This window comes from Ailuropoda melanoleuca, chromosome 8 (assembly GCF_002007445.2).
Source record: "Ailuropoda melanoleuca isolate Jingjing chromosome 8, ASM200744v2, whole genome shotgun sequence".
In the NCBI taxonomy this organism is placed as follows: domain Eukaryota; kingdom Metazoa; phylum Chordata; class Mammalia; order Carnivora; family Ursidae; genus Ailuropoda; species Ailuropoda melanoleuca.
Window position 1 is genome coordinate 64,382,109 of NC_048225.1, and position 17,764 is coordinate 64,399,872.

General features: G+C 53.0%; 1 long non-coding RNA gene across 2 annotated transcripts; it reads left to right on the top strand.

The window, feature by feature from the left end:
• Window positions 1–1,810: 1,810 nt before the first annotated feature.
• On the top strand, window positions 1,811–13,791 carry LOC109490759. 2 transcript variants are annotated; one of them, XR_002144147.2, is made up of 4 exons: window positions 1,811–2,106; window positions 2,734–2,900; window positions 3,546–3,698; window positions 13,550–13,791. It is a non-coding gene; the product is annotated as an uncharacterized LOC109490759 (long non-coding RNA). The 2 variants fall into 2 exon arrangements; XR_002144146.2 differs by lacking the exon at window positions 13,550–13,791 and adding an exon at window positions 6,720–6,750 and having other exon boundaries at window positions 1,814–2,106.
• Window positions 13,792–17,764: the final 3,973 nt, after the last annotated feature.

The following is a 17,764-nucleotide window of genomic DNA, read 5'->3' on the forward strand; positions in this document are numbered from 1 at the left end:
ATTCACCAGGCTGCTGGAGGGAGAGGAGACAGGGCACGCCGGGCCGGCTGCGGGGGAGGGCTCGCGAGCCCAGCACGGCTCCCACCTCGGCCCTTCCTGCACCAACGCGCTTCTCATCGCCCACACTGCACGCCAGCTCCTGGGAAGGAATCCACAAGTCCCTTGCCGCTTCCGTAAGCAGGAAAAGTCCTCCGCCGCCAGCCCCTTGCTCAAGTCCAGGGACCGAGCTGGCCACCGCCCTGTGTGTGACTGCGAAAGCTCCCAGCAGGAGAAAACCATCTAAGGATGCTGAGAAAACGCATTGTGTGTGTGTGTGTGTGTGTGTGTGTGTGTGTGTGTGTGTGTGTGTGTTCAGACCCCTCTGCTCTGCCTTTCTGGTTACAGAGCTCCTTGCTTTTACAATGATCACAGCTAATTGTTTATGGAGTAGCATGTTGCATCCAGGACACCTCCCCCCGCACCGTGAGCTGCCAGGTTGACCCCGCCTGGAGAGGTGCAGAAGCAGGTGGGAAGCAGATCAGGAAAGGACAAAAGGATAAACAATGAATTCCTGACCAAGCTGTCAGGCGACTCCTGTTGTCACAACACACGTCTAGAGTGACTGTCTAGTCGCTCTCCTCGTGGCGAGAGGCATGGGAGGTGAGATCAGAGGCCAGCCGTCTAGCTAGGACCGAGGCGAGGAGCCCGAGGCTCAACTCCTGAGCAATCACGCATTCTCTCTGCGCTGTCCGTCGGCCGCTGCATCCTTAGAAAAACCCCTGGTTCACAATTTCTGCTCGCAGGGCTTGCTGTCTGCTCTTTATTGCTCTCTAGGCAGAGAATACCAAGCTACATCTTCCTCTGGGTCTCTGCCCTCTACTAGTTGACAAAATGTGGCAGGACAGATAAGACAAGTACATGGTGCTGCTTCTGGGAGGGAATGTGCTGGAACACTTCTCTCAAAGTGTGCCTGCCTACGGCCGCCTGGCTGCCTCTGTCAGTAGGGCGAGTGACTCGATCTCAAGGCCATAAATTCAAGCCCCACGCTGGGCGCTGAGCTTAATTAAAAAAAGAACAGACAAGAAATCAAAGTGTGCCTGCTGAGTGTTCTAAAATCTCATTTTTAACACTGGTACTTAATATTCATATCAAATAATAAGAGCTATTTACTTGCATTTTTTATGTATTTTTCTAAGATTTATTTTAGAGAGAGAGAGAATCTCAAGCAGACACTCCGCTGAGCACTGAACCCCACACAGGGAGGGCTCGATCTCACAACCCTGAGATCACGATCCTGAGATCACGACCTGAGCTGAACCCAACAGTCAGATGCTTAACTGACTGCGCCACCCAGGTGCTCCATATGTATCTTAAATGACCTTCCCCTGTACCTTATTTCATCCAATTATAGATACCATCAGTATAAGAAGCACTTTATTTTTGTAAGCCACCAAGGGAAAAAACTTGCATGGATTATAAAACGCATCGTGATTTCAGAGACATTAAAATGAGGAAATAGGGGAGCCTGGTTGGCTCCGTCAGTGAAGCATCTGCCTTCGCCTCAGGTCATGATCCCAGGGTCCTGGGGTTGATCAATCCCTACATGGGGCTCCCTGCTCCTCGGGAAGGCTGCTTCTCTCTCTCCTCCTGCCCCTCCCGCCGCTCGTGCTCTCTCTCTCTCTCTCTCTCGATCACTCTCCCTCTCTCAAATAGAAAAAAATCTTTAAAGCATAAAAAAATAAATAAAATGTGGGGAAAAAAAGTGCCTCTTAGAGCTGATACAATATTACACGTAGAAGAATCTCGTTTTCATCCGCGTCAGGCTACTGCACCCGCCCTCTTCTCAAGGCTGCCTGGGTCAGAGTGGATGTCGCTGGGAGAAAGGAAAGGTGGGGGAACGATGGATATAGCATCTGTAAAGACAAGGTACCACGTGAATAAGCAAGTCTAGTCATCCCCCCTCTGCTTCCTGGCTCTGCCAAATAACTGAGCTCAGGAGTAATGGAATGGGACCCCGGGCTTGGCAGCTGTTTGTACGGAAAGAGCATCGTCTATACCCAAGACAGTGTGAGGGCTGTGCTGCGGGAGGGTCCCGGCCTAGCGAAGGCACCGGATCCGAGCTTGAAGGTAAGGCGTCTCCGTTCTTCGAGTGCAGGGAGACAGGGAAACGGGCACCAGGGTCAGATGGCACGGCCGCGCATTTAGCCAGACGACCTTCAAGGTCGTAGGCAAATGGCTCAAGGTTTCGGACCGTCTTAGGCTGGCATCGGCCACCATCAGGTGTTTGAGCTCAGGAATAATTGATGTGATATTGATATTTCAGGGGGAAAGAAACAGCATTTCAGGGGAAAGAAAAAAAGCCAAGAGAATTTCAAGAGGACAAACTGTGTGTGAACTCAGTGGGAAAAGATGGAAGTTGAAAGGATTCAGGCAAATACAACCCAACATTTATTGGAGGCGCAACCGTCAGAAAGAGAGCAGTTTGGGGACAGTGGTGGTAGAGGTCCCTGACTTGGAGAACAAATGTGAGCCAGCAGGAGAATCAGCCTTCGGGTGGACGGGGACAGTCGTGACACTGGGGAGGGCACGGGTGGGAAACTGGATTGGGGAATCATTTTTAGAGAGAGAGAGCATGACCCTGAGATCACGACCTGAGCTGAAACCGAGAGTCAGATGCTTAACCGACGGCACCAACCAGGCGCCCCGTATCTATTTTAAATGACCTTCCCCTGTACCTTTTTCGTCCAATTATAGATACCATCAATATAAGAAGCACTGTAAACCATCCAGGGGGATAAAAGAAAAACTTGCATGGATTGTAAAATGCATCCTGATTCCAGAGACATTAAAATGTGAAAACGGGGCGCCTGGGTGGCAGAGAGGAGAAAGCAGAGTCAGGGTTCTGGAGTCCATGGGAAAAGGTGAGGAGCAGAAAAGAGCAACTTCACGAGTGAAGTAATTGTTTTCTAAGTTAGCGAGTATTTGAAGCGTGCCAAGTGGTACAGAGAACAAAGGGGGATCAGCAGAGCCAGTCCCTCGGATGCACTGGTTTCCTTGTGCACATAAAGGTCGTCCACAGGGTCCTGTAGTCTGGTACGTGTGCAATAGCATTACGTCTAAAGAACAATGTACCAAAAAAATTTAAAAATAAAAAACAATGGACATCCCTTAAAAAATACCTTATTGCTTACAGATGGTAGCCATCATCCGAGACGTAATCTTTTTTGCTGCTGGAGGGTCTTGCCTCCACGCTGGTGGCCACTGACTGGTCAGGGTGGTGGGTGCTGAAGGTAGGGTGGCCGTGGCAATTTCTTAAAATAATAACAATGAAGTTTGCGGCATCGGTGGACTCTCTTTCATGGAGGATTTCTCTGTAGCAGGCGATGCTGTTTGACAGCATTGGACCCGTGGTAGAATTTCTAGAATTGGAGTCAGTCCTCTCAAACCCTGCTGCTGCCTTATCAGCTCAGTTTCTGGAATATTCTAAATCCTTTGTTGTCATTTCATTGATCTTCACCAGGAGTACATGCAATCTCAGGAAACACTTTCATTGCTCCTCCGTTCAGGTTTCATCATGAGATTGCAGCCCGTCAGTTCCATCTTTGGGCTCCGCTCCTGATTCTACTTCTCCTGCTCTTTCCATCTGTAGCGACTTCCTACCCTGAAGTCTTGAGTCTTCAGTTTGTAAAAAACGCAATATCCACAAAGCACAATATAAGGTACGTCTGATAATAAACACCCAGATATTCAAATGTCACTCTTTCCATATATTTGCCTCCAATACTTTCAAAAACATTTTGCCTCAAGAAAGAACAAACATTACAGATAAAACTGAGGCCATTCCCATTCCCTCCTCTCCTTCCCTGGAGATAAGCTCTATCTTCCTGTTACTCTGTGACCCTTCTCATTATTTTTGTACTCTGACGACATACAGAGAGGCCCAAAAATATTACGTAGGGATTTTAAATTGTTTATATACATGGTATAATAACATACATATCCCTTTGCAATTTTCCTTTATTTCATTCAATATTCATATTATGTTTTGGAAATTCATCCATAATTATACATATATATATTAATATGTATTGTAATTACTTTAACTTCTATATAGTACGTCCTTATATGAACATGTCATTAGTTATTTCCCCATTTGGGGGGTTTCAGCTATGATCAACAACACAGTAATGGGCTTCTGCTTGTGAAGCCCAAATCTATGCTGTATACCAGCCCAAGACTTTATTTATTTATGTTTAGTAATCTCTACACCCAACGTGGGGCTCGAACTCACAACCCAGAGATCAAGAGTTGCATGCTCCCCCGACTGAGCCAGCCAGGTGCCCCTGCCCAAGACTTTTTGAGGGATATCAGCTCAGAAGTAGACTCCTGGGTTGTAGGGATACGTGTTTCCAACAGATATTGCCAAATTGCTTTCTGAGAATATGTTTTAAACTCTACGTCTCCCCCAATACTTGATATGTGCGGACTTTCAAATGCTTGCCGGTCTGATGGGCATAACTGTCTTAATCTCCACTTTGCATTTTCCTGATCACTTGGGAGTGTAGACATTGGCCATTCAAGCTTCTCCTTCTGGGAATGAAATTGGTTTATTTATTTATTTTAAAATTTTATTTATTTATTTGTTTACTTTTTGAGTGAGAGAGAGAGAGAGAAATAAAGAGTGGTAGGCTGAGGGGGAGTGGGAGAGGGAGAATCTTAAGCAGGCTCCACGCCCAGCACGGAGCCCGAGGTGTGGCTCGATCTCACAATCCTGAGATCAGGACCGGAGCCAAAATCAAGAGTCAGATGCTTAACCAACTGAGCCACCCACGGGTCCCTGAAATTGCTTCTTTTAATCTATGCCTTTTTTGCCTATGTGGTTGGTAGGGTTTTAATTTTTTTTCTTTTTTAACTGATTTGTGGGAGTTGTTTATACATTTTGGGTAGAAATCCCTTGTCAGTTACAAGTGCTCTAAATATCTTCTCCCGTCTGCGGCTTGTCTTTTAACACTATTCACAGTGTCTTTAATTTTTCTTCTAATTATGAAAATGTTCAATCAACCACACAAGTTGAGAAAACAGTAAAATGAAACCATATTATCCATTACCCAGACTCAAATGTTAAAAGGTTTTGTCTCACGTGCTTTACTTCTTTTTTCTTTCTTATATTTCTAACATATTTTATTATTTTTAAAGATTTTATTTTTAAGTCATCTCTACACTCAATGTGGGGCTTGAACTCACGACCCCAAGATCAAGAGCTGCCCACTCCTCCGACTGGGCTGGCTGGGCACCCCCACTGCTAAGGTATTTTAAAGCCCATCGCAGACTGTAGGTCATGTCCCTCCCACATACTTCAGTAACCCTCAGTAGCTCAGCGGATACTTTGTAGTTATGCCACAATGACACCTATAAAAATTCACGCTTACTCCTCATATCACCTACTATGTACGTGGTGATTGTGGATACATGGAAGTTTCTGGGTTTCAAATTTTTTGTTGCCAGACACAGATGTCCCATTGCCTGGCCTGGGGTGATGAGAGCTGTCCTTCTAGGTGAGGACAACTGGGGGTGATTCCACCTCTGACCCATCAGGTGCTCCTTTTCCAGGAAGCGGCAGCCTTTCTACACCTGGGGGGACACGTGAGCCACCTGTATCCCACTGGAGTCACTACTTCTCTGACACTTCTGTTAGAAAGTAGCCATCAGGAGCACCTGGGTGGCTCAGTCGGTGAGGCATCTGCCTTCAGCTCAGGTCACGATCTCTGGGTCCTGCAATCGAGTCCCGCATCAGGCTCCCTGCTCAACGGGGAGTCTGCTTCTCCCTCTTTCTCTGCCTCTCACCCTGCTCATGCTCTCTCTCTGTCTCTCTCAAAAAAATAAATCCTTTAAAAAAGAACGTAGCCATCGACCTTGGAGAGGGTCTGCCTGCTGCTAGTATTTTCCCACGCCTGTGCGGGAGGCCGGTGCGAGCTCAGGCAGGAAACTCTTCATACCCCTCTGGGAAGAGGGGAGCCAGAGAAGCCGATGAGATTCTGCAAGCTCTGTGGGGTGGGCTGGGCTCAATCCCTCTGCTGGGTTTTCACAATGAAGAAAACAGATGTTTACTGCAGGGGGAAAAAGGGCTTGAATCCAAATACTAGAATAGGGCTTCTCAAATCTGTGTGTTCTGTGATTCCCTTGACTCGGAGAAAGTCTGTGCAGTTCTCCCTATACTGCCTAACACGGGAAAGACCCCAGATCTCTGAAGCAGCTTTGGATAAGACACCAGTGAGGTAATGTCTGGTTTTGGTTAAATATCCCAAATAGATTACTCACTCTTGCTAGGTAAAAGGTAAAGACACTATCGTGTTATAAACACAAACCCTGCGGAAAACAGGCCCCCCCTCCCCCGGACCTGCACTGGGAAGCCTCAGGGCTGTCCTAAGACCACAGGTTAACCCTCCTGACAGGAAAACCAGTTGGCTCTGTGACCTTTGCAAGCTCCTTTTCCCTGGGACCCCAGGCCACCAAGGAGAAGGGGGATGCTCGTTTCCCACACGGTCTCCTCTCCGGTCTCCTCTCCGAGTGCAGGGGACGTGCTAGTCTCCGGTGCTGGAGTCAGGCTCCAAAGGCTGCAGGCAGCAGCTCTTACCCTCTGGGCCTTCAGTCCTGGGCCTGGGAGCAATTCCTTCCATTTAAAAAGCACTTCACAGTTTTTTGTTTGTTTTTTTTTAAGATTGTATTTCTTTATTTGACAGAGAGAGAGACAGCACAAGCAGGGGAGCGGCAGGCAGAGCAGGCGGAGGGAGAAGCAGGCGGAGGGAGAAGCAGGCGGAGGGAGAAGCAGGCTACCCGCAGAGCAGGAAGCCTGAGGGGCTCGATCCCAGGACTCTGGGATGATGACCTGAGCTGAAGGCAGACGCTTAACCGACTGAGCCATCCCGGCGCCCCACCACTTTGCCGCTTACAAAGAATTCCACATGCATTGTTTCAACCCACAAGAACTTTGCAAGAGGAGCAGAGAATAGTGAGGCTCAGATTGGTTCAAGTGCCAGGCAGGGCCTCTAAATGGGGAGTGTGGACCCCAAGGCCACGGTTGTTTGCCTGCACCCATTGGAGGGGGTTTAGAGGCCTGGGAGAGGCTGGCAAGAGAGCAGGGAATCACTTTCTGGCCCCAGGGGTGGGTCCAAGCCCGCACCACCCCCGCCGTCCTGCCAAGGGACCCTCTGTCCTGTCCACACTGCCCAGGGCCGGGCTGGCCAGAGCTTCTGTTGTACAAGGAGACTAACCCAGCGCCAGCGCAATGGATCGACTTCCCCAAGGGTCCTCGCTCGCCGCCAAGTCCACCCACACACTCTCTGACCCTCTGCGGTGGGGTCCTTGAAATGTCATTTCACAACGTCTCGGCCGTCCTCAGGGCGGCGGATGGTAAACCCGTTAGCGCTGGCCCGTCTCCTGAACAGGCTCGGCAGCAGACTTCCTCCTCCCCCACACCGTTGCCAGGCCTCCTGGCCTGGAATCTCGGTGGCAAGCTCCAGACGGTGCCAAGAAGTGCCTCCGGGACGTGCAAAAGCAGCCCGTGAGGGTGAAAAAGCACCAGCTGACGCTGGGGCCACCCCGCCCCGTGGGAACCTCCTACAGGCCGCAGTGTGCAGGGGGGCTGCAACACCGAGGGGCTGCCAGGACTGGAAGCTGCCCTGCGGAGCGCTCGCTCAATCCCTCCGAGCACCTCCTTCCTGAGTCCCCTCCCCCAAAAGGCTCAGCAGGACTCCCCATGCTCCTTGGGGCTCCCAGACCCTCCTCTGAGGAAATCGCCAGCCTCCCATGGGGGCAAGAGGCTTTAGTAATCTGGACCGAAATAGCATGGAAATGGGATGAACCCACGGAGGCAGAGCAGCTCCCCAGGGGCACCTGCGAGCCTGAAGCTCAGACCAGAGCACCCGCCTCCATCATCCCTGCTCGGCTGGTGGCGGCCAGGGGCACATGGCAGAGCCGAAAGTCACAGGTAGCCGGGGGTTGTGCTGCGCAGGTGACCAGTGATTTTTTTTAATATGAACACTTTTTACATATGTTCTTTCCTAATCCTCAGACCACAGCTGTGTCTGGAACACAGCAGATGCAAGTGTTGCTTTCTCTTCCTTTCTCCCGATGAGGTTGGAAGGGAAAATACGATCCCCACTTGACAAAGGAACCAGCCGAGGCTGTCGTATGCACAGAGGGGACCCTAGACTCAGACACAGTGCTCCTGGCCACGCACGTCCAGGCCCGGGATTCTGGGACGCCTCTCAAGCCCTTCATCCCATCCGTCCTCCTAAACTTCTCAACTGTGCACCGTCCTTGCAGCTCCTGGCCCTGCTGGGGCCACTTCGGGTTGGTGAGCCAGCCCAGTCCTCACGAAGCACGAAGGAAGGTAGCCTGCTCTCATTCTACGCAGGCGGAAACGGATGCTCGTGGGGGCCACGTGATTTCTCCAAAGGGCACAGGGGCCGTCCAGCTCCCAGGTCCGCTGGGTGGGTGCTGTGGTCCTGAGTGGCCCCCGGCCTCAGATACCAGTCAGGGAGTCCCTCGAAGGCACTGCGTCCAGCACCCAGCATGTGCTCAACAACTGTCTACGGAGTCAGCCCCAGGCAGCTGGGAAGGAGGGAGGCCACAGGAAGCCTGTAGCTGGGCAGGAACTCCTTGCTCTGCTTTTCCCAAGACACTAAACAGCCACAATACAGTCCATCCTCTGGAGCCTGAGTGGCGCAGTCAGCTAAGCCTCCGACTTTTGGTTTCGGCTCAGGTCGTGATTTGGGGCTCGTGAGATGGAGCCCTGCACAGGGCTCCACGCTCAGCATGGAGTCTTTAAAAAAAACCCAAACGGTCCATCCTCTGAAGGACTTTGAGGGACCAGCTCCTCTAAAGGCAGTACCAGTTCCTGGCACCCCAGCCCGAGGTCCGACTTCGGTCCCCAGGACTACACACTTCGGTGTCTGGGCCTAGAATCGATGGGCTCCCCCCAAAAGCTGGAAATGGGACTCGCAGCTTCTGTGCTGACGTGATGAGGTGGAATCAAATGGTGAGGACTTCCCAGAACGTTCTCATGAATGAGTTGTTCAGGTTGGGACAAGTCCAGAACGTGTGCCCACGAAGGGCAGCAAGTTGCACACTGAGATCTAATATGAGCCATCTGGTCTGGAGGGACGAGCGCCTGGAAACAGCCCAGCAAGCCAACTTCTCTGCGGGAAATGATGAGTCAGCTCTGCCCAGAAACAAAAGCCGGCACCGAAGGCCTCTGTCGCAGGAGCTGCCGAAGCTCCTCTTGGAGGAGCCCGAGTCTGGGAAGTCCAGCTAAAGAGCACCCTCGGCTTCCAGGTGCTCAGCCATCTGGTCCCAGGTTTGGCCAGGACACGGTGAGCACGGACCGGGGGGGGGGTGGTGGCACGGGGTGCAGAAGAGACAGACAGCCAGACAGACGCGCCAGGCAAGACGGGAGAGGACGGCGGGCCCGGACCGGGACGGCTCAGCCTTGGTCCCGGAGAACAACTTTCTTCTGTGTGTTCCCCTCTCCACCACAGTCACCACTGCCTCTAAGAAAGCAAAAAGCCAACCAATTACGAGGTCTAATTATCTCCCTTCAGCCTTCTCCTGGCAGCAGCCGCCAAGGCTCTTGCCAAAACTGCTTCACCAACACCCTGATCCAAAAGGCCCCAAGTCAGCAGGAGAAGGCCCTGCCGGCCCAGAGCAGCTGTGAGGTTTCCCCGACACCAGGACAGGCCAGAGGGCTTTGGCGCCGCCGGCTTCAGAGCAGCCCGCTCCCTGGAGCCCCGTGGCCTCTGCGTCTGGCCTCAGGAGAGGTGGGGGTGCCGGCCGCCAGGGACCACGGCAGAAAATGACACAGCAGCGATGATGGCCACTTGCCCCAGCGGCACCCCTGGCCCAGGAAGGGAGGAGGCTTTCAGAGGCCTGTTTGTGCTTGCCCTGGTCAGGGCTTGCCTAGGGCCTGCCTGGGCCTCAGGGCCCAGCACGGTTGGGAGATGGGCCAGGGCTCCCGAGGAGATGCTGGGAAGCTCTCCGGGCCTGGCCACATTTCCTTGCCCTTCCGAAGCAGTTGTCCCACCTCTAACGACTGGCACAACAATGAGTCAGCCTCCAACCCAGTGGCCTCAGGGGCCACGGGGAGGCTTGTGAGAGCAGGGAGTGGGGGAGAAGGTGGCTGTCCCCTCAGCACCCAGACCTGCAGCCTAGGGGACCTGGACCAGTTGCCCATCGCTGGGCAGTTCTGAAACCAGACAAGAAGCAGGAGTGACTTATGGCTGCGGCCTGGAGAACAGGGGGTATCGTGCACTTGGGTCCAACAGCCCTAGGGGACCTGCCACTTCCATGCAGATGCCATCCCGGCCCTGTGTGGAGGGACACAGGTCCCGCCAGCAGACTGGGAGCCTTCAAACCCCAATGAAAGGAGGGAGGCTACGCCCGGGAGGTGCTGGTGACTCATCCCCAGAAGAAAGGAGGTCTAGAAGCCAAGACGGACATGCTTCCCAGCCCCGACCCATGCAGGTAACAGCTCACCTGTCTCGGCACGCATGCCCGAGAGGTCTCTGGGGATACAGAAATCCCACTGGCCAGTGATTAGAAAAGAATGTCTTCCTACAAACTGTGGTGGGGGGGTAATTTCCCCATATGTCATCATGCTGGTCAGCGGCAAACACCGACTGTGCAGGGCTGTCTCAGGTATTTGGTTACAAAGGCCAGCCCCTGCATCCTGAAGACAGACCATCAAGGCCAGCCAAGCTTAACAGGAGCCTGAGCGACCGGACACCCCCGCCTTGCACCCGGTCACACGCAGAGGACACACAACGCCCATTTTGCACACTTTATTCCTTTCCTCTTTGGCGGTGACTGGAAGGCTGGGAGAGGTGGGAAGCGGGGAGAGTGTCTAAGGAGGAGCCGAGCGCGCTGGAGGGAGAGCAGGGGGCTGTGGGACGAGGCTCCCGGGTCTGCATGGGGAAGGGGACAGGGCAGTCATGACATCCCCTGGGCCTGGGCTTATCTTCTCCAGCTGTCCCTCCAGAGCTCTGGCCTCAGCAGGTGTCCCTTTCTCCCTTCCTCACTGCGGTGAAGGCTGGGTTATCAGCGCCCTGCCTTCCCGCAGCCCCACACAAAGCTCCTCTAAAAAAGAGTCAAGAAGGGGTGGGGTGGGATGGGAGCACGTTGCCCCCCCCCCACGACTCTGGTGATCTCTGCCCCCTTCGGCACACTCTCTCCCAAGTGGCCATTCTAGGCGACTCTGCTACTGAGCTCACCAAACTCCAGCTACCCGGCTGCACCTGCTCCCCGAAAGCTTGTCTCTGTGCCTTTGCTCACACCCTCTGCATCCAAAAGCCTGGCCCTTCCGTCTATCATAATCTGACCTTTGTCCTCCAAATCCAGCGCCCCTGTGTGGCTTTTCCTGACCCCCCCCGCCCCGTGAACCCGTGCCGTGCCGGCTCAGCAGAACTGTGTGACTTGATGGCACACCCTGCTCATTACAGTGAGCCCTGTGCCGAGATGCTGCAGTTTCCATGCTGGGCCCACCCCCCACCTCACAAACCCCAAGCAAATACCAGGTAGGTGCTCAGGAGTGTGGCTTGACCCGACTGAATGACTGAGGACAGAGGCACAGCCCGCAGCCGAGTGGAGATGTCATCTGATTTATTAATTAATGCAAACACAGTTCATCCAAATGCTCCAGGGCATGGTTAGAAAAAAAAAAAACCAGAACATTTAAAAAATGATAAAAATAACATTTACCAGCCTAGAAATAACTCCCGTCCTTTCTTCCCAGCGCCGGTTCCCCTCCTGGCCTCCCAGGGTCCCCCACCCCCCACCAGCTGGTTGTCCCCTTTACCCACCGCACTTCTTTGGTGATGAACAGAACTCCTGCCAGTGCTTGCTAATTGGGTTAATGCACTGGCTCTCCCAGCAGCCCAGCCCACCACACTGGCTGCTTTCCCAATACCTGCCTCTCATCTGTTCCAGGCTCACTAATTTGCAACAACAACCTCCATTGTCCCCCACATCTGGGACTTCGGGGTTTCAAGTGAATCTCCCTAAGGCAGAGAACAGAAGATGCTGCTATTTCGGTTTGTCTCCTGGACAATGGGGCCATTCTCTGGGGCCTGTGGGCAGTTCAGGGGAACCTAAGCCGTGGTGGGACCCGGGCCAGGGAGGGGAGCACACAGGGGTAAAGTTCTGAACTTTTCTTCTTGGCTACTTGGGTTTACATTTCATTCCAACCAATTTCAGATGCAACTGACAAGCCAGGAGCCTGGGGATTTGAGGACCCCCGCCCTTTGGCCTCTGGTCTCTAGAACAGCCTGCACAGGGCTTGGGCAGGTCTGACCTGGCCTGACCCAGCCTCCCCCAGAGAAGGCAACATTGAGGGTGGTCTTTCTCACCCCCAAGGCTCAATCATTGCCTCTCAACTCCCCGGGGGGGGGGGGGGGTTTTNTTCTCCCCTGTTGTTTGTGAGATGTTTTCATTCTGCTTAAATCGGTTTCACCTGAAAGAGATCATTACCTGCCCAGGAGCACCTGGCTGGCTCAGTCAGAGCATTCTTTCCTTGATCTCAGGGTAGAGAGTTCAAGCCCCACTCTGGGTGTGAAGCCTACTTAAAAACAGAGAGAGAGATTATTACCTGCCCAATGGAAGGCAATGTCAGCATTCTTGAAATGGGATGTACCCGGGACAGCCAGAGACAGCCTCCAGGAGTCTGAGACGCACCTGAGGGTCCCTTATCCTGGTTCTCACACCTTCTGTGGTCTGAGCCCCCCCTTCAGCCTGGCTCCTGGGATAGAGCAACTTTTCTACCTTTGCTCCTCCCAGCCTCCAGGTAATCCTACTGTCCCCAGGCAGCTCCCAGGGCTTCGGACCACAGGCTCAGGGAGTGCTGAATGTGGGCCCCTGGAGCAGCACTGGGCTACTCTCAGGGACACGTCGGGAAGATGAGCTTTTGGCATTTTATACAGCCACACCTTCTATTGTTCCGTCTGGACCTCTGACCGTGCAGTCCCCACACCCCTGGGAGGGGCGGGAACACTTAGATCTGCCAGGCTCCCGAGTGCACCTCCTGGTCGTGGTTGTGGTGGCGGGTGCTCCCGAAAGGCCCCTTCCGTGTTGCCTTCAGCTCTGATTGTCAACTCCCCTTACCCCATCCCTCTGCTCTCGGGAGGGTGCAAGCCTCTGGCACTCAGCTCTGTGCTCACTGCCCGCAGAGGAGAGGTGCTCAGTGCGTCCTTAATGAATTCGACTGGGTTGGGAGTTCCTGGCGAGGACTTAAGCGCCCGCCCAGGCTGTCTCCGGAAAGAAAGTGCCGATTTGAGCAACACGTAACCGAAGGCCCCCACCGCTTCCCCGCAACGCTGGGAGTCGTGCTGGCTCCCTGGACAGGGGAACTCCCTGCAGGGACGTCTCCCTGTGACTGTCTGCACACCACTGCCCCCCGCTGGGCACGGAGGCCATCCAAAGCCAGCCACCCCAGGGCTCCTTCCTTCCCCGTTCTGGACACAGCTCCCGGCCTAACTGGTTTCTCGCCCTGACTGCTTTCCTTTGACTCTGCGTCACCCAGGAAGGTACACGAGGAACAGCAGCTGCTTTGAGTCCCGTGAATACTGCCTGAAAACCGAGGCGACCCAGAGTCACTGGCAAGCAAGCCGGCAGCACCGTGGACTGTTACTGCGAGGATCGATAGAAGATTCTCCGTGGGGCTCCTGGGTGGCACAGCGGTTAGGCGTCTGCCTTTGGCTCAGGGCGTGATCCCGGTGTTATGGGATCGAGCCCCACATCAGGCTCCTCTGCTATGAGCCTGCTTCTCCCTCTCCCACTCCCCCTGCTTGTGTTCTCCCTCGCTGGCTGTCTCTTTCTCTCTGTCAAATAAATAAATAAAATCTTTAAAAAAAAAAAAAAGATTCTCCGTAAGAACTTCCACCTGCTTGTGACCGCGCTTGGGAGTCACCAGAGGAAAACCAAGGGACAAAAGGCTTCAAGCAGGAGAATTTCTATTTTAAAAACAACAGTAAAAACTTTCTCCTTTGGGGAAAGATCAGGGAAGGGAAAGCACACACATGCACTGTGGGTCAGACTGCTTTCTCCTTCCCCGTGACACGCTTCCTCTCTTCAATTACAGAGATTCGTGAATTTGCCTTACTGTTTCTGCCCTGACCCCATTAGCTTGAAAGTACTTTGTCCAGTCCAACAACTGGTCTGTAAGGCACAGGTACTCAATTCCTGGCAGTCAAACACAGGATGGGAGTGGCTTAATTTGCCAATAGCAACGGTATTATTGTAAGTGAAATAGAAGGCATCACACGTGTCACTTATTCATTGCTTCGGTTTGCCGAGAAGTTACATTCATCTTCCCAAATGGAACTGGAGTGGCAGGCATTTGGATACAGGAATCAGGCTCAGCGAGGAGGGTGGCCCTGAGCAGAAATCCGGGAGTGGCACAGCATGGCCCTGGAATGAACTACAGGGGGGTGAGAAGGTATCACACGTGTCGTTTATTCATTGCCTCGGTTTGCTGAGAAGTTACATTCATCTTCCCAAATGGAACTGGAGTGGCAGGCATTTGGATACAGGAATCAGGCTCAGGGAGGAAGGTGGCCCTGAGCAGAAATCCGGGAGTGGCACAGCATGGCTCTGGGATGAACTACAGGGAGGTGAGCTCGAAGTCTGGTACCTCCTGACTGCTGCTGGGGGCTCTGGGGGCCAGCACTGAGCCAGAGCAGTAAAGCCACACGGGGAGAAGAGGGCAAGGGACAATGAGGTCAGACAAGCCAGGGGCCTGGGAAGTTTTCAGGACGACAGGGTGCCCAGTGGCTTCAAGTGCAGCTGAGTAATCTAGTCAAGAAAGGATTGAGAGTTGTCCGAGGGAAGGGCGACATGAAGATCAGTGGGAACCAGCTCAGGCTGAAGGGTGGCCAGAGCTCCACTGCCAATGGGATCGATGGGGGAAGTGGGGGAGACCATGAGGACAGGAGAGCAATCGAGGCAGGCCAAAGGTTAAAGGCTTTTGGTTTCAACCTTGCGCCCAGGCTTGGCTCCACCAACCCAGCTCCCCTATTGCCCCCAGCTGCAATTTCTGAAAGCCAAAATTAATCATACCGCTTCCGTTAGTAATTAACACACCTGCTGGCTTGCCACTTGCTGGCCATTGAAGGCAAAGTCCTGTGCCAATCCGTAGGGTATAATTTGATCTCGGACTTGGCTTCTTTCTTTTCTTTCTGTCTTTCCTTTCTGTTTTGTTTTGTTTTTTTAAGATTTTATTTTTTAAGTCTTCTCTACACCCAGCCCCCCCACCCATGGAGAGTCATAAGCTCTCCCAACTAAGCCGGCCGGGCTCCCCTCAAACTTGGTGTCTTCATCACCTAGAAAGGAGAGTTGTGCAGATCCATAATCCCTTGTCCAAAACCCTTGCGGCTACGTGTGTTTGGGAATTCACAGCTTGTTGGGTTCCACAGAGGGAAGGCGGCGCACCTGCCATATGCCACGTAAAGCCACCTGCAGAGACCCGGCTCCACCCTGTCCTCAAACACGCCCAGTGGGACAAATAAAGACTACAAACCACCTTCCAAGAGGTCAGGTCAAGTTTTCTGCCAACAGAGTTACTAAGATACTTTTGTTTTTGTGAGCTTTTCCGATTTTCAGAATTGTGATAAGGGCTTGAGGACCACTCTTCCAGGGTTGTTTTAATGCCCAAATGAGTGTGTGTGTGTGTGTGCACGCATGCACGCACGCATCCTGGTTTCTGTGTCTTCGGGGGCTGCAGCTGAGCCGAGCTCAGGGGTGCAGGGACCCCCCTCACCACGGCAATCCCTGCTCTCGAAGCTGTGGTCTCTTGGAGGCAGGGATGAGGCTGGCCTTGCACTTGCCCTGGGTAGGCACCGAACATCTGGGATGTTCCTTACTGTGACAGAAGGCAAATGTGGCACCGTCTCAAGTGCTACTGTCCTCGCCTTTGGGCAAAAACCGCTCCTTCCAGAGGGTCATTCATCCCGACCCTTCCCTCCCGGCCCCTCACTGCTGTCCGCCACAGCTCCTGCACCCCACTCTCACTAACCGGGCCCTGGCTCTGGTCTTACTCTTCATCCCGCCCTCTGCCTTACTCGTAAGTGACGTTAATAAAGCCTGGGCAAGTCAGCTTCACCGGGAACCATAGCTCCTCTGAAATCCCCAACCGTAACTTCAGGTCCTCCTCCCTAGTATACAAGCTTCAGACGTCCTCGACACCTGCTCCCTTAACCTCTCTTAACCCAATTAAATACCCACCTATCTAGCCTGGATCCCGTGATTTATCCCTTCAACCACGCTCTTGCCAGTGCCTTCAACATTTCTGTCCCCTTGTCCTTCTGCTGCATGTACCCTACAAATCCCTACTGCCTGTCTGTTCCACTACAAGACCCAGGCCTCTGGAAGGTGCTGGAAACAGACCCCAAAATGTGCAGATTAGGGCTCTTCTGGGAGTAGGAGCTCCAACTTCAACTGGGCCTTCGGCTCTGCTGACAAGCTGTCTTTAAGTTTCTGGTCTGCTTCCTTGCTCATTTCTCACTCTGGCTTTTCCAAATCCTCTCCTCAAGGCTGCGAATCCACGCTTGCCGTCCTACGTACATTCTCACCTACGCGTCACTCACATTTTCCTCCTTCCCCACCACCTCCTGGGCAGCCTGAAGCCTCCTCCTGTGCACGCTCCTGTGCCTTTTGCCGTCCCCTCCACGTTCTCCCTGAGATCTTGCTTTCCTCCTTCCTTGCATTTTTAATCCCTCCAGCTCTTACGATTCCTTCTCTGAAAGTAACAAACAGGCACAAAGTCTTTCCCTCTTAAAAAATAACACTCTTGGGGCGCCTGGGTGGCACAGCGGTTAAGCGTCTGCCTTCGGCTCAGGGCGTGATCCCGGCGTTATGGGATCGAGCCCCCACATCGGGCTCCCTGCTCCTTGGGGAGCCAGCTTCTATTTCTGCCCCTGTCCCTACCCCTGCTTGTGTTCTCTCTGTCAAAAGAAATAAAATCTTAAAACAAAAAAACCCTCTCTCTCGGGGCGTCTGGGTGGCTCAGTTGGGTAAGCGTCTGACTTTTGATCTCAGCTCAGGTCATGATCTCACGCTCATGAGTTCAAGCCTCTTATTGGGTTCTACACTGGGCATGGAGCCAAAAAATAAAAAGAAAAATAATACTCTTCCTTCACCAGTGTCTTCAGCCCATGTTCTAATCTCTTCTGTTTATGGCTGAGCTCTATTAAGAGTATAAAGCAGCTGCCTCCATTTTTCTGCCCCTCCCGCTCTTTCTCGTCAGTCCCAACCAGACCCCAACCTGACTGAGGCTCCTCTGGCCAAGGTCACCAATGGCTACAATCCACCGACTCCTTTCAGTTCTTTGTACTTGTGTCCCCATCTGCCCCCTGAGATCACTAACCTTCTCCTCCCCTCCCATCGCAGACCCTCCTGGCCTTTTACCTCTCTGATAACTTCTCCTCCGCTTCTTCTGTGGGCTCTGCTCCCTCTCTCATCCTTTGTTCACGTGGCTGTTTCCCGGGGATTGTGTTAGTCTCCTTTTCTCACGCGCTGTCCTCCCCAGAGGAAGGCTGCCATGACGCCCTATCTGCTGACGACTCCTATTTCTCACCACTTCTGGAGTTTTCTGTGGAGACAGACAGCTCTACCCAAACGGCCTTCCCCAGCCTTCCCCAAGGCTGTTCGTTTTCTTTCTCCTATGCTGGCACCATAACCTCCACTGGCCTGGGCATCCCTCCACTCTCTCCTGCGTACCCCACGGGACTCACCAGGTCCA